The sequence below is a fragment of the Eutrigla gurnardus genome, assembly GCF_963514095.1.
Source record: "Eutrigla gurnardus genome assembly, chromosome: 5".
NCBI lineage: Eukaryota > Metazoa > Chordata > Actinopteri > Perciformes > Triglidae > Eutrigla > Eutrigla gurnardus.
In genome coordinates this window covers 20,177,131-20,194,050 of record NC_139919.1, presented here as the reverse complement: position 1 = coordinate 20,194,050, position 16,920 = coordinate 20,177,131, and the positions used below count along the sequence as shown (strand labels likewise).

General features: G+C 42.9%; 1 protein-coding gene across 1 annotated transcript in view; it reads left to right on the top strand.

Moving 5' to 3' along the window:
- Positions 1-6,820: 6,820 nt before the first annotated feature.
- mid2 (midline 2) overlaps positions 6,821-16,920 on the top strand; it is a 96,271-nt gene continuing 86,171 nt past the window's right edge. Inside the window, exon 1 of the mRNA XM_084009022.1 lies at positions 6,821-6,879. The gene's annotated coding sequence lies outside the window, so the exon portion shown is untranslated. The remainder of the gene's footprint in view (positions 6,880-16,920) is intronic.

The window sequence follows — 16,920 nt, the reverse complement described above, 5'->3', positions numbered from 1 at the left end:
TCTAATGCGTTTTAAAATGACATTTTACAAGCTTGAAAGATCAATCCACAGAGATAAGATGGTGAAATATTTTCACCAAATCAAGAGTCAGTGTAGCATCCATGGCTAACTGTTAGCAGCTAGTGTGCCAGCTTGTGTTACGATGTCAGCAGCATTGACACAACATGAATATGTTGGCATTGCTACAACAAGACATTTATATAAGATATTCCACAAGAATATGTATTAATAACTGTTTATGCAAGTATTTATTTTTTTGTGACTGTCGAAAATAGACTGATTGGGAGAAGCACCGATGCTTAATTCAAAAGCTGATGGCAGAAAATGTGCTCTACAGTAATGATGCCCCTGTGAGTTTCAGCGGGGGGAGAGGAACAGCTGCTCGGTAGACAGACATTGTTGCTGTGTGTTTGGTTGAACCACGGAAATAGGCAGAATGTGCACATTATGTGGTGGGTTGCAAACAACACCATTTGTGCAGCCTGATTAGGCTTCTGTTTGTTCCGAGGGAGAACTTTGCACATGACTGACGCATGTATTAGTATCTCATTGTTGGCGGAGGAAAAAAAAAAGCATGTGGAGCAACAGAATCCCTGCGTATGTGCGCCGTGTTCGAGAGGCCGATGCTTCAATGATTTATGATTTTTAGAGCCAATTTCGCATTAAAGCGGCTCACTCAACCGACTCCTCAAGGTCATACTGCTCTAAGACAGAATAACAAATACGGCAGGAGGATTTTTCTCATCAGTATTAAAAATGTACCAGAGCCTAAAATCGGGGAATAATTCTCCACAAATTTAGATCAAGCCTGTCCTCGCTTGTCATGTGTCACAGTTGGCTTTTGTCAGGGGGGCTGCTCATGAAACACAGAGCGGCTCTGCGCCGGGCAGGTTATTAGTGTAGCAGCCAGGCTAAAGAGGACACCACCATGAAAGGGTTACTGAAGCTCTGCTGCTGTGTGGCTGAATTCAGCAATGCTGACAGATTTTTTTGGAGGCTGACTTTGAGCCAACTGCAACGGTTCTTAGTTAAAAGGCAAGCCCTGTCCTCTGAGTACAGATGCCACGGAGAGCCTTGGAGCCGATAATTAAAAGTGCATCCGACTGGGGGGGGGGGGGTCCACAGTCTAAGGTTGAGAGGTTCGGCCTTATAGAACAGTCTTCACAGGGACTGAGAGCCGGGCTGTAGCTGGCACTCCATTACATAGACCCTTAGTTGTGAGCCACAAGTGCTGCACAGTCCAAGTTCATTAATTCACCAAGTCACTCTCATTAATTTCACAATGCTGGACTCAAAATGTAAATTTTGTGCCGTGTGACTGCAGCTCATTTTCAGCAACGCACAGGAGGAGATGCTGACCGTCAGCAACAGGTGTTACTGCAGCTCTGAAGGTATTTTCAAGTAAACACGATAGGAACTTTGGCAGAAATCTCTCATATATGCTTCCTCAGACGATGAGGCTCCGGAGGGTTGCGCGAACGACCCAACAATTTGATTTCGCGAGATTGCATCACGCTAATATAGGCCCATAACTGCAGTCGCCATTGCTCATGTTAATGTGTGTGAGAGCATTGTTAGTGTCAAGGCAAGACAGGAGGGGGGGAAGGCATTTAGGCATAATCTCTCTCAAATAAACATTAAGTTCTATTATTAAAGTGGGACCCATTTACTCATGCCTGCAGACAAATTAAAGGACAATTTCAGCTACTTTTTTGGCGATAACACAAATGGTCTGATCTAGTCTGTGATTCCAGAATGTGTAATAAAACAATAAGTGCATTAAATGAGCAGAACTCATACTCGTATAGCGTTTTGTCTTTTGTAAACAATGCACACTTGATTAAACACGAGAGAGTTTAGTGGGTGTGTGTGTGTGTGGTGGTGGTGGGGGGGGGTGGCGCTGCTTTTCTCACGCTGGGAAAAAATGCTGCCGGTTGACGTACAATGTTTGTATTCTGCTGTGAGTGAGGTCATGGCAGGAAACGCGTCGAGGATGTGTGAGTTTCCCTGGCGTACAAAGTGGCTCCTGTGTTTTGTGGTGCAGCTGATAATGAAAATAAACTTGTGAGTGCTGAGCTAATTCTGGAAGAGGCAACCAACGCCCTTTCTCAGAAAACGCTGGTCCCAAGACGACTGCCAAGGCTGTTTCTAGCTTTTTGACATTGTGTCATCCAAAAAAAAAAAAGATCTGGCATATTGATTTCTTGTGATTTTGGTATCTCATCTGATATCAACTACGTATTAAGCGCTTACCTTAAATAATGTTGATCCTGTTCCTAGCTTTTGGTCTGTTCTGCCTTGACAGTTCATTTACCTTCTGAAAAATTAGCAAGATGAATGAATTGACTGAGTGCAGCGACAGCCTCTGTTCAGGCCGGATAGTTGAATATAGTCAACCAGTCATCACTCTTGTCCTTTTGCATTTTAATTTGAGCCAAACTGTGTCAGCAGTGTCAGGAACTCACTAGCCTGTGTACATTGCACTGCTAACATTTATCCGTGCGTGAATACTTGTGATTGATTTGTGACGGCCCCGAAAAAGGAATCCTTAGTTTGATCAAAACAGAACGATGCAACGTGTAACGATAGAGTATTAAGTGGGCTTGTGACCAGAAAGTGGTCGGCCCCTACAGCAGCTAGAAGAATGTGGTTTGGAAAAGTCGAGGGCAGCTAATGTCAAGGTGCATTTTGTTGCAGTTTGTGCTGCTGCCAACAGTAGGGAGCTGTGGTTGTACTGGGCGGATCCCAGTGGCCACCAGCAGGAAGCTGTGGTTGTGAGGACTGGAGAAGCTCAGCTGACTTTTCTTGACTTAAGAGAGACCTCATTCATAAAACACACTCTTCATATTGTGCAGCAAGGTCGTATCTGTTTGCCTGTTTGATCAGAAAGGTTATTTTATCCACATCAAAAGCTTCGCGCTGCTCAGCACATGTTGCTCACACAAGGTTAGCGTTATTTTCTCACAAAAATCACTGGCTAAAGTGGAAAAACATCAATTTTCTCACACCAATTTAGAGCTCCTTTTGAAGCAGTGCTTCTTCCAGACCGTGAGTGAGGTTGGAGACTTTCAAGTATAACCTTTTGAAACACCAAACAACATGAAGAAAAGACATTATTTTTATGGGCTCGATTATTTCATCCTCCCTTTTTACTTTATACTTTTTCTGCAATATATTGCGATTGAAAAATTTTACTTTTAATCTTAAATTGTGTAAATCTTTCATCAATTCGATGCACTTTGAGAGCTAAATTAAAAGTAAACAAGTTTGTGCTCCAGGGGCTGCACGGTTGTGTAGTGGTGGTTCGATTCCCGGGTCGGGTTTGGGTTCCTTCTGTGTGGAGTTTGCATGTTCTCCCCGTGTAAGCGTGGGTTCTCTCCGGGTTCTCCGTAGGTGTGAATGTGAGTGTGAATGGTTGTCTGTCTCTACATGTCGGCCCTGTGATAGACTGGCGGCCTGTCCAGGGTGTACCCTGCCTTCGCCCAATGACAGCTGGGATCGGCTCCAGCCCCCCCGTGACCCTGAATACAGGATAAGCTGTAGACGATGGATGGATGGATGGAAGTTTGTGCTCCAGTAAAACTTTTATTCTTAACTGGTTGTATAGACATGAGAGCGGAGAAGTCACACCCACATAGCACGGTTAATGAGATGGGCTCCGTGTTTCAGGCAGGGTCGGGTGGATTGCCAACATCGCCGGAGGCCCCGCAGCATTCTGAGCCCTCGTTCCTCCCAGCAGGGAGAGAGAGGGCGAAGCTGCTGAGTTCACAGCCCGAGGAAAGCACAATGTCAAGGCGAGGGATGCTATAAAGCTCATGGTGGGATCTGGGAGCCACCTTCAACCCAGGCTTTTATAAGCCACCCTAATATAGCCGGTGGAGGCGCTACGCAGGAAATGCACCTGCTCAGGATGGATCCTCCCACACAGAGGTGGTGTCAAAAGTGTAAAAATATATACAGTTCATCGTGAAACTGTGAGTTGGGTCGTCACGGAAAATGAGAATCACACACATTTTCCTTCTGTAGCTTCTTTTGCCAACATTGCAACGTTGTGCACATCAAAATGTCGATGCTGAAACGAAAATGTCGTGCTGCCCCACATTCATCCACTTTTTTGTCCGTTTTCGGTTTTTTTTTTTTCCAACAGGGAAAGTGACAGACGCAAATACATCAACAAGATAAACGGCTATGTCTGGATCCTCACGGGGTTCTCTCCTGAAAGTGAAAACACCGTCTGTCTCTGACAAGAGCATATTTAGGACCTGCGAGGGAGGGACAGAGTATCTGACTTATATATATTCACAGGTTGGGTATTTTTCTCCGGGTGTCGTCCTGATTATCTTCCATTTCTGACTCCCACACGGAAATTGTGGGCGGGAAACATCTTTTTTTTTGGGCTTAAAACTAAAGTGAAAGCGGTGGGAGAAAAGCACTAGTGAAAAAGCCTTGATGTTATGCTGTTTACAGGTTTGATGACTAACCTTTTTTCCATATTATGTGCAGTATTTTCTTTGCCGTTACCAGTCCTGTTAATGTCTGAATGTGCTAACCCCTTGTTTTCACGGCCACACCTGTTTCTATTCAGACATGTTCCACTCAGAGTTAAAAGTTTCCTCTTAAAACGACATTGACTAAAGGAAACATCCACTTGTTACATTATTAGTTCGATGCCCCCGGGGTATTGCTTACATGCTTACAAATGTTTTAGTTTCATAGTTTCTACTCATCTTCCTGCTCTCGGAGAACGACTGTGCGCTTGTTATTTAATTTAAAAAAAGTCTAAATAAAGCTCCTTAGCCAAATTTAGCAGTGAAGCATTCTGTGTTATTAGTTATCACAGCTGTCCCCCATGGAAAGATATGTTTTGTGATTGGTCTCTTAGAGGTAATGATGGGGTTTCCTCCACATCAGAGTAGGTGCAAATTGGCTGCTCTTCAAAGGCCTGGGAACTTTAGTTTTACTGTTGAGTTTTGTTGAAAAGTATTTCAAAGTCTGATACAGCAAAACATCCCATTTTCTTTGATCGTCTGGGGAACATGAAAAATACATCAGTAAGCAAAAGGATGTGCCTGGAAATTCAAGGTTGCGCTTCCAGAATATGTTGATCAGAGTGTCAAGTGTTTGGATCTGTGCTTGAAACATGAACTCACAGTGTTACTCCACTTTGGGGCTTTCTTTTCACTTTAAACCCTTTTGAGTGAGATTTGTAATTTAATCGTTAAAATTACAGCAGTCATAATGCTCAAAGACAAAGAAAGTACTTTATATTAAAACTGTTTGTGTCTTAGAAAAACATTTCATAGCCGATTCTTCCAATCCTAGTACATTATCTGTTTATAACTGCTAATTCATATAATCATTCAAATGAACCATTCTCAGGGGTCATTATGGAGCAGTAGCAGATCGTTTATGTGCTGGTAGAGACACTAATCTCACATTTACATTAGAGAAATTAGACATTAAATGACATCCAGAGTGAAAATGAGTGCGGCGTCAACAATAACTAACATAATGATGTTTGTGTGAAGGGAAGAACCATGAATGCAACATCTAAAAAACGTTATGAAGAAAATGTCATTAAATGTGTTGAATATTTTCACAATAAATATAGCATATAATAATATAGACTCCCGTTAACTAAACAAATGTTTGTATTGAATGGTCTTTCTATACATACTATTGGCATTCAGACATAAGAAACCTTCCATTAACATTAACTGTTCTCCTCGTATCGTCTTTTAAGTGATCATTAATAAAATGCACATCAGTGATTAAGAAACAGCGATGGAGGACGACAGGAGGAGAGATTGGCAGCATGCAGCCACTTCGTTCAATTACCCGTAGCTTTGTGAGCACACCTCTTAATTAGTTAATATGCTAAATAATGAGCTGTGTGGAAAATGATGAAAGTGATTTATATGCTATCTTAATTATTCAGGGCACGGCAAATCAACCCAATGGACCAAATGTGATTTAAGTGATCACACAAATGTTTCCTTTTGTGAGTTTAACTGTATTCACGTCATAACATTCCACACCATCAAAGTGACGTCCAAAGCATCCAACCATTCAATATGCAGGAGGATCAAAAAGATGGAGCATTTTCCTGATGTTTGCTGAATTCTACAACATATCCCGAGTGATGAAGCTTTAGAATGTGGAGGTGTTTTCCACCCAGCTGCTCGGCGCTGTCGCCCTCGGCAAACCTTCCTCTCCGTTGGTCATGGATGACTCATTGGAATTGCTTGAGGGACTTAAATTATGGGCTATATGTCCTGTATTCTCCAATTATTAAATCCTGACAAAAAAAAGAAAAGAGAAACGCACCTGGATGCACCAGTTTAGTTTCACTTTTGTACCGTTGAGTGAACATTGCACTGAACATTGTTTGACTTCCTCCTGCCAATATAGAAAGAAGAAAACTGCTTCATTTGTAAGTGTAGTTCTTAGTCGACAACATGAGCTGGAAGGATTGTTCTCGCACCTGCAATATAACACCCAATGTGTTTATGTGTGTATTGGGGATACATTTATAAGTTCAGCATGTGGACTGCTGCTCGTCATTGCTGACATCCACAGCAGACTGTGAAGTAATTGTCAGTTTCCGACTCAAAATTGGGGTTTTATGTTAATCTGACTTGTTTTCTCATGAATCTCCTCCCAACCCTTCGCCTCGTCTCCCTTTCTGCTCATTATCTGTCGTCTGGTTTTCACCTCACTTTGTCCTCATGCCTTTCCTCTCGATTGTCTCCATCCCTCCCTCTCTCTGTGTCTCTCTCTTTCTCACCATCCCTCCCTCTCTCTGTGTCTCCCTCTCCAGCCCAGCCTCATCCACAGTGGTGCTGCTCCTTGCTAACTAGGCTGCCTCCAAGCCCACAGGTACGTCGTCCCCCTCCCCCCTCCTCTTCCGCCACTTCCTCCACTCTATTTTTAACTCCACTCTGCGGGATCCTTCCCCATGATTCTCCCTCTCCAACCCCAACTTGCCTCTCTGTCAGCACCTCTCTACCATTGCAACCCAGGCGTAGCAGCCTGTGGACTAATACCTATTTATTCATTTATGGCTTGCTCTTCTATTTTTTTTTTTTTTTTTTTTTTCGATTGAAGAAGCGCTGCCTCAACTTAATTTTGCGCATCCACGGTATGATGGGTATGATGATAAGATTAAATTAAGTGTGTCAGATAGAAAGCAGGTGGAAAATGATGGAAATAGGTGAGTTGAGATGTAAGGGATGAATGAGGACCATGATTAGGAATCAAACCCTCACATTAAGAGTACCTGCTGAGAGCCATGCTGACTGAAATGACTGGATCGGCAGCGGACGCATTCACGTCTAAAACGGTTCGCTTTGTTAAGCTGCCACCTTGCCTCGCGAGGAGCCGTGCAGCCGACTCGGCCCCCCCGCTGAGTGGAAACATAATGCCCTTGTTGTGTTGCATAGCTGGGGTCCGGGGCCTCGTCAGCACTCCCTCCTCATCCTCTTGTCTTTTAAGACCACTCCACTGGCTTTTCCCCGGGTGCGTATCCTCCCCCTGACAAGAGCTTACAGCACGTAGCCTCTTCCGGCGGATGAGCTCCGCACTCGCAAAGCTATCTGTGTTTGTGTGGAAGAAGCGGAGGAGCCTTTTGACTTTATTATACACAGGTTGAGTGGGTGCACAGCTCTGTCACGGAAACCATTGTTGAAGAAAAGAATAGCTTGAAATGCATTGAACCATCAACATAGCCCTGGAGTTTGTTATGGCAGAGATGTTTGTATATCATTTTTTAGGGTGCATGAATACACTGTTTGTCTTTGCAGCATTTACATTGAATATGAACTTGATCAGGGTTGCGTTTGATACAAAAGGGAGCAGGGATGGAGAAAGAAATCCAGTATAAAAATCCTGGCTTTGTTTGATTTTAATGATGGCAGATTACACTTTAAATACCTGCTGCCTTAAAAGATGAATTCCCATTTCGCTGCGGTGTGATACAGACAATTGAGATGGCTCGCCATGTCTGAGGTAAACGGCATTTTTCTCAGCCTAAACAACGCGGTCTGACTCGGTAATGATCCTCGCCTGTGTTCCCAGGTGTGGCATTTAGGGCTAAGGACAGAGCCGCCTTGCATCGTCCCTCCTGATTTTCTCATGCAGAACCCACAAAGGTAAACTGCTATGAGAGAATCCATTCGTCAAACTCACAGTCCTTCACGGTTATAGACGGCCGCTGTCAATGTCGTGGCTTTTGAGTTATTATGTGCCTCGCCAAAAGAAGCATGAAGCCCGTTTTACTCACACAGGCACTGGAGCACGCTGTCTGCCTTTCTCGCTGTGCAACATCACACATTCTCCAAGTGCTCAGTCTCTGCCTATTGAGGAGTCACACTCTGCAGCAGATGCAATAGGCCAAGCAGTGGCATGTGGAGATAATGCACACAGCATCGCTGTCAAAGTTGTGATGCTGCAGCAATCGTTTCCCTCCCCTGCTTTGGCAAAGTGTTTACAGCTCTTTGAACATTTGCAAAAAAATGCCCGGTCTGTGTTGCTCCTCTACGCTTTCTGGTCAATACAGCAGGACTGCCACTTATAAGCAGACTTTAGCAGTTTCAATGGCTTTTGTTTTTGACATGTTTTATCTGGAAGCAGGAGGGGAGGCCCAAGTAGCTGCATTGTAAATTGGCTCTCCTCTATGAGCCACAAGGGTGTCTCCATCTCTCATCTTCCCTCTCCTCCTCTACTTGCCCTCTCTCTGTTCTCCATCTTCTTTTCCTCTGATGTCTGTTTCTCACTCATCTACATTTACTCCCTCTTTTTTTGAAAGCCAGGCAAAAGCATAAATAGATTATTAATACCAGAGGCAATTTTTTTGTTTTTTTTTGCCCTTCCTCTCTGCCCCGTCTCATCCCTTATCTTCGGGTGAGTGCCTTCTGACAGCCGAGGCACCCTGCAGCCTGCCTTGGCCAGGTACAGCACGAGATGAAAGGTTTGCAGCCAGAGCCCCTCTTTCAAAGATGCCTTCTGCTGCATCCCTGATCTCCATGAGCACTCAGTTGCCCCTGCCAGGCAGACGGAGAGAAAGAGGGCAAGGAGAAGGAGGACGATAGAAGAGGGGGGCAAAAGAGTAAGATTATGGGAGACAAAAAAAAACGACAGAATGTAGAGAAAGAGAGATCTTGAAAGTTTGCCGTACTCCGGATCTGGAAGTTGCACCTGGCATCTGTAGATGATCAAAGATCTTGTTTCCATCCCATCTCAGTCTGGAGATCGCCACGGGACACGGAGGAGTTCATGAAAGTGTTCCTGACATGTTTTCATCACCTGGTGTCTCACTGAGGTCTGGGTTTAGTTGAGTAACATCTTGTGCCTTCGACAAAATCCATTGAACTTCATCCATCAAGGTGAAATTTAAATGGCTTGTTCGGCGTCAGGATTGGTCTCCTCATTCAGTATGTCTAGATTTGTTTGATCAGTTTGCTACAACGTAAGTGAGCTGCTATCTGTCCCATTAAAGCAAATGGATCAAAGAGCTGAACAAGTAAGATTTTTGTCTCTGCGGAAGAGAAGTTTGATCTTGAGGAAAAACAATACAAGAGAAAAAACATGTGGATCTGACATTAACTTGTTATAGCATATTTCTTTGTGGATAAATAAAAAAATCTTTCCATTCAAACTATTCAAGAGGATGTGCTGAGTCCCCACTTGAAATGATATTGGCTCGCCGCGCGGGAAATGTGCCTCGCCTGTGCTCCGATATGTGGCCGTCCTCCAGTTTCTATTTGACTATTCTAGTCAAAATCGTCTGCCGCCTCAGTTTTACAAGCCGTTACCAGACCAAATCAAAACACAGCGTCGTGAGAGCAAACCCAAACAGACATTTATTAGCTCCTGCCAGAGAAGTCATTGCCTGGGAATAATTGAAAACTTAAAGCGTAAAAAGAGATATTGTGTTTGCAGTCAGAATGCAATCGATTTTTTTGTTTCTTTAAATTGGACGGAGGACAGACGGGTTCTATGGTTTACCTACATAAATCTTATCTGATGACAAGCTAGATAATGCACTCGAGGCCTGGGCGGAGAGATTTAGCCTCTGGATGCTGCGGTGACAGGTGATGCTGAGGGGGAGGCCGCGCTGGGCAGTAAAACAACTGACAGTTGGTCATTACGAGAGACGCAGGTGGGCCGAAAATCAATCATGCCCGAGACCGGGCCTGGACTCTGACAGATGCCTGACGTCGGCTTGATGAAGATCTCTGCTGTTCCTTTTTGAGTGATGAGGAAGGAGAGGGGGAAAGAGGGGCGAGGGATGAGTCGGAGGATAAGAAAGGAGGCGTGAAGACGATAATGAACCACTGAATCAGGGGATCACTAGGAAAGTAGCAGAAGGGTTGAGGTACTGTGTATGTAAATGAGTAGATATGGGGAAGATGGCGAGGAAACAGGAGGAGGTCAGCGTTTCAAAGAGTGGAGGGGGGAAAAGGAGATGAAGACAAAGAGGGGATGAAAAGCTGAGTGAGGGCAGGCCAGGAGAACATGACTCGAGACACCTCAGGCTACCTTAACGGCACTTTAACAGCACGACGTGCAGATGTGAGAGTGGAGCGTGTTTTGACTCTACCTTTTAAAGGCTATTTCATGGTGTCTGCTCTGACTGTATGAGGAAATACCTCAAGTGTGAAATGCCACTGCATTAGTGGCCCGCAGTCAATAACTGGGAGCACTATATTTAATTTTTCTACTTTATTCTTCTTTTTTTTTTAAAGCTTATATGAAGGGGAATTCTCTACTCCGGGATAATGTCTGGGTTGTAAATGCATTTGTAAAGGTCGGCCAAAGTCCAATGGGAATTTCAGACCATTTCTATTGAATTTACTATAGTAATAACTTGAATCAAAAGACAATAATGTCGTCATGCTAAGTCAGCACAACATGGCCTCTTACTGGTGTGAAATGAGGGGTCCACACGAGTCTAGGTAGCACAATACAAAACAGGTCCTTGCTGATGCTAATATCCTCCCTTATAATGTGTCTTGGTGGCGCTGTCCCAAAAAAACACCCTTAACCTGCCTCTTCTTTCCTTTCAAGAAGGATTCGATCAGTCTTTGTTAACACACCGAACTATCATCCAAGGAGCCTTCAGTCACTTCAGCACGCTTTTCTGTCAAAGCGCCTTACTTTTCAACCCGGACGCTATTTTCACATATGTTTTCTCCGACTGACTAACAGGCACAACCGTTTGTGAAATTGTTCCAGTATTGAGCGCGAGCACTGCAGACGCCAGCTGCTTACTGGCTGCAATGTAATCCTTTGAGGCAAGCTGGCATCGTCAGTTTACATTCACGATGAAAAGGCTTGTTTTGTGCCACTGACAGGTTCTGATCATTATTATAAGTGTCTGGCTAAATTATAGAAAGAGCCTCAAGGAGAAGAGTTGTTGTGAAATCTTGCGAGGTGACGTGATGGAAACAGGAGTGGATGGAAACGTCTTGTTGTGGTGGAGGTAATGTTATTAGCTGAAGTGATATCTAACTGGCATCAGAACACACAGCAGTGGTACAGTAGGTGTATAATATATGGTGCATAATATATCCTGAATCATTACTGATTAGGAAATATCTTTGAGGATTCATCTCCCCTTTTCAGGAGTTTAAGTAAAAATAGAATAAGTAGTGTGTGTGTGTGTGTGTGTGTGTGTGTGTGTGTGTGTGTGTGTGTCTGTGTGTGTGTGTGTGTGTGTGTGTGTGTGTGTGTGTGTGTGTATTGTGCTTGGCATGCAACCTATGAGACCATTTCTATGCCTACATTTGCATATCATATAGATACAACTATATGGATACAGATGCTTTCTGGCATTGAATGATGACGGTCGTGATTCAGTGAGACATACATGGTCTTTTAGAATAATATCTGCGTTGAAAGACATAAATCCTAATAATACATAATTATTCTCTTCACCATCGCCTTGCTATAGCTCGGCTGTAATGTTTACACCACACACGTGTTTGAAATTGAAATGTATTGTTTAGAGGATAACCCCTTGAGATGCATCACCTCGTTTTCAAGGGACTAACACAATACAACACAATTCAACACATGCAAATGTGCTAAAGCTCTCCCTCCACCCCATAGCACCCGCCCCACCATCTCCCTATTGAAGACAACCTGCATATATAATACATTAATGGACAATTATGAAGAGGCAAAATATATAAGTAAAAGAAAGAGGTAACAAAATGTAGACCAAATATTTGGGTATATAAAACAAACAAAAAGAGTCATACACGACAAAAACATATACAGCAACTATTTGCTTGCAGGTAAATAAAAAGAGATGTTTTGAATGAGTCCAAAGAAACAATAGATCTTAAACACCCAGGTAGGCTGGTCCAGTCTGAAGGGACTTCAAATGTAAAGGTACGTCGACCACTTTCTTTGGAGAAGAAACAGTGAAGAAGGGATACTCAGTGTGTCTCAATCTATAACTTGGTCTGTATGGAATTAGATATTCCTTCAGATAAGGAGGATCATTTGAAAAGACACACTTAAAGATGACCTGGAACCAGTGAAACTGTCTTCTAGCTTTGGATAATAAGTGAACTGAGTGGCTCGTCTGACTTTGAAGACAGGGAAATTGTTTCATACATACAAATATGAATGTTGACTACAAAAAAACCCGACTTTTTCTTTACTTGTTAGGATGATGGTGATGCTTCTGCAAAAAAAAACATATTTCCTCACAATCCACTACCAAGGCTCAACACAGGTCAGACCTACAACCATCTGGAGGCTAGTCTATTGAAGGAACCCTTCGCCTCCTGCGTTACTTACTCAGTGTAGACACGTTGTGTACAAGGACCAGACGGCAACAGCATCGACTGCATCCTCGACTCTCAGTACAGCCGGTGAAGACGTATTATGTCAGTGGCCCCGAGCAGATTTACCTGCTTTTCAGTCTCTCAAAGCAGTTCTGATAGACAAGACTCTGCTTGGAGAAAAAGCAGATGGCAGGTTTCAAGCACGCTGGGTCTGGTGTAGTTTACTGAAGCATCCTCCTCACACACATTTTCAAATACAGTTCATGCAGTGAAAAGGTTTACCTGTCCATCTGCTGCTGTCTGTCCGTCTCTCTCCTCTATCTCCAAGGCCTTAGTGCAGGGGGTTTTCACCTGTACTATAATAAGTTGTGAAGTTTGTACAGTAAAACGGAGGAGAGGAGATGTCACATTACTTATGTAAACTTCTAACCCGTTCTTCTCTTTTAGAAAACAGATAGATTGATTGTTTCTTTCTCCTCTCTTCCCACAGTGAGTCACACACACAGACATTGTTAGACCGGGTAGTAATGTTTGTACTCCACTGTCAAAAAGAATGTTAAGTAAATATGTACGTTCTTGGCAGTTTATGGTGCTCATCACAAGGCAGTGTGGGGTTTACAACAATGACGAAATGTGTCAGTTCTCATGACAACGTGGAATAATCGCTGTTGACACCTGTAACAACCCCGTTCGCCTAAAAATATCAATTCACACTCATATCGATTTTCTTTTTCTTTCTTCCTTTCATTCTTTTGCCCTGCAGTAAAAACTCAAAGAGAGAAGACAATTTCCTGTTCCAAAGTGATTTACTAGCTGGACATCCTTCAGCTGCAGAGAATAATGAGGCTGAACTAACTCATTAACAGCTTGATTTTCCTCTGAAAACATTTCTTATTCTCTTCTCTGCACAGTTTTGAAAAGACATTGATCGCATATAGTTTGTTTTCATGAACGCGATTGTATTTATTGATTTGAAATAGTGACAGAAACACAGTTTTGCTTTATCATTCTTATTGTTTATTATGTGATGAGACGTTTAGCATCAATATCTAAAAATGTACAGTTATAAACAAGAATTCTGAGGGGGATGTTATTTCCTTTAGATGCCCCGCTGTTTTAAAGAATATAACTCAAGGAAATAAAGGCAGCTGTTGAACACAAAGACCTCATCCACATTGTTAAAGTCTAAATATTCAGCGATGAAATTGACAATCTTTTCGATAACACTAAACTACGCTTTCTGTAACGTTGCACCAACACACAACTCTCAGGCACTCAGGTTTCCACCACGGATGTAGCGTATTCCACTATTCCTCCGTTGTCCTCGGTAGATTTCACAATGATACTTTTCCTTGAGCCACCCTCATTCCATAATTATATTTATTATAATAACAATCAGATGTAAATTGACAAGCCTGCCCCATAGGAATGCACTGCATCCCGTGAGCAGCTGGAATGTGTATACATGCAGGATAATGTGCATGATGTGCACGTCAAAGGAAAATGCTTTGGGCCGAGAGTTGCCTTTTAAAAAAATCATGAGGTCATTTGCTGCTGCACCGAGAATTAAGCAATTTAAAGAAAGTGAGTAGGACATGCAATTGATGCTGAATATTAATAATAAATTAAGGAAAAGATTGTGGGGGGTTTGGATTGCTCATCCCTTAGGTCTGAATTATACATAAATCATCCCTTTGCTGCCACAACTACTACTACTACTACTACTACTGTATTTTACAGTTTATACTTTCTTATTGACCGTTCTCTTCTTGCAGAAATACATATGTTGATCGGCCTCATTTTAATCTTAAAATGTGTGATATTGATCATCATTTACTGGACAGTCCCTATAGTTGAAAGGAGAGGAGAGGTGGCGATCTCCATATCCAAATGAGATCAGATGTTTTCATTAAAATATATATATATATTTCTAGCAGTTGTCCCTATCAGTCACACTGTCGATTTACAGAAATCCCCTTGAAAGAATGAAGAGGAACCACAACACATTTACTGTCCATTTGTAAAAGACGACTCCTACATTCTCACACGTCATTGCACAAATATCACTCGCGTTCATATCGTCCACCTGTGCTTGGAATGGTGCACAACTCTTTGCACACGTCCCTGTATAGATCCTTTACCACACATAATGCCTGCTCCACACTATCCCTTAATCTCCATTTGGTTCTTCTCTATAAGATACTCAATCACCTTCTTCCCTCCTACCTCCGTCTACGTCCTCTCCCTCTTTCATCTCCCGCTTTAATCAAGCCCCAGACCCAGGAGGATGAGGCGTAATGAGATTAGGCCTGTACATGTTTACACATTCTCATGTACATTGAGCTTTCCAGTGTCTTTCTCTGTCTGACCCATATTTCCTCTGCCTCCTCTGTGTTTTTGTTTTTTTTATGTCTCCAGTCTCCATAACAGGCTTTTTATCTTTCCCACTTCTGTTGCTTGCCTTTTGGTGCAGTAGCACACACACACACACACACACACACACACACACACACACACACACAGGTTTTAATCCAACACTGCGGTGTGTGATTATTTCAATTCAGTTGACTGTCATATACATAATCTGTCATTCTCGGTGTAGTTGTGTTGTGAGGTTATGTAATAAAAATTCACTGAGGGACTTTTTTATGGTGGAGCCAGTGTTATTTGAAGTGTGTGTGTGTGTGTGTGTGTGTGTGTGTGTGTGTGTGTGTGTGTGTGTGTGTGTGTGTGTGTGTGTGTGTGTGTGTGTGCATATTGCATATGCGTCATATATAGAGTGACTGATCATGTTGAGCGTTTCTCATCTGTCATCTGTCACAGAAACTGTCCTCAGTGCAGCCTCCCTTCATGCCACCTGATAGTCTGAGAACCGCTCACTTCTTGCACAGTAGACCTGTGCAGAGAAAAAGTTATGGAGGCTACGACTAATGCAACGTGCAGAGTTCTCAGGTTTTAGCAGCCGGACCTTGAGAGGAAGCATGAGGTCTTTGCAATCAGAGAAATGAAATCATAAGTGCTTAGCAGGAGGGCTATTGATCGACTGTGACGGAGATGAGGTGAGGGAGCCAGATCCGAATGTCTGTACAACCTAAACGACTCACATGTTACCCAGGGGACGTGAGGTACTCATTTTACATAATTGACCTTATCTACATACAGTAATTGACCTTATCTACATAATTGACCTTATCTACATAATTGACCAATACTGAGCCGTGCTCTAATTTGGAGTGTCTTTGTAAGGCCTGACCCGTGATCCAAATGAAATCAAAAGTGTAGGACCAGTTCCACACATCACTGACACCTGATATCACTCTCATATAGGCTAGACTTTTATATTATTTTCATGCAAGATTTTCACATTTATAAGTAAGCTTAAAGGATGATAAGTTGAACAGAAAAATATGACTTTTCATTTCAGTAGAAAGTAAGGGTAAATATATCTGCAATTTAAATAATAAAGGGTGCCCTATGAAGAATGTCTAAAGAGAGACAAGTAGTGAATGAAAAGTGCAAAATACAAGATTGGGAACATATGGCCCTCAATATGGTAACGGCTGAGCTGGTGGCTTGCAGCTAACAGTGCTAACAGTTCAAACAACGGCACCAGAGCCGCTAACAGTGCTAACCTGAGGGCGAACAGGAGGGTGGATGTTACATTTCTGCAACCACGCCATTGTTCGGGACGGATTTGTTGGGGGAATGTAGGTGAAAGAATTTAAATTTGCTTGTGAACTCCCACATCCTGCCCTCGTGTGTGAAGTCTGTTTCAGACACGCACAGGTTGTTTTCCTACAATCGCTTCTCACTTCTGTTTCGGTGAGCCATTTCAAATCCACCCCTGCAATTCATCAGGTCATTATGACATAAATGATATATTATTAATGGTTTGTGACAGACACCAGTGATAGTGTGGGGACGTTAACGCTTATGTTTCCCAGTTGGGCTGTTTTTAAAAACGAACTGCAACACACACAAGCAAGTCCTCCCCTGGCCTCCGGAAACAAACCAGTCTGCTAACTGTGATCCAGTTCCGTGCTACAATGTCACCAGTGCCATAGTAGACCAAAACAATCATTAGAGGGGGAAGAAAAGCAGCTCCCCTGATCCTAAAGAGTCT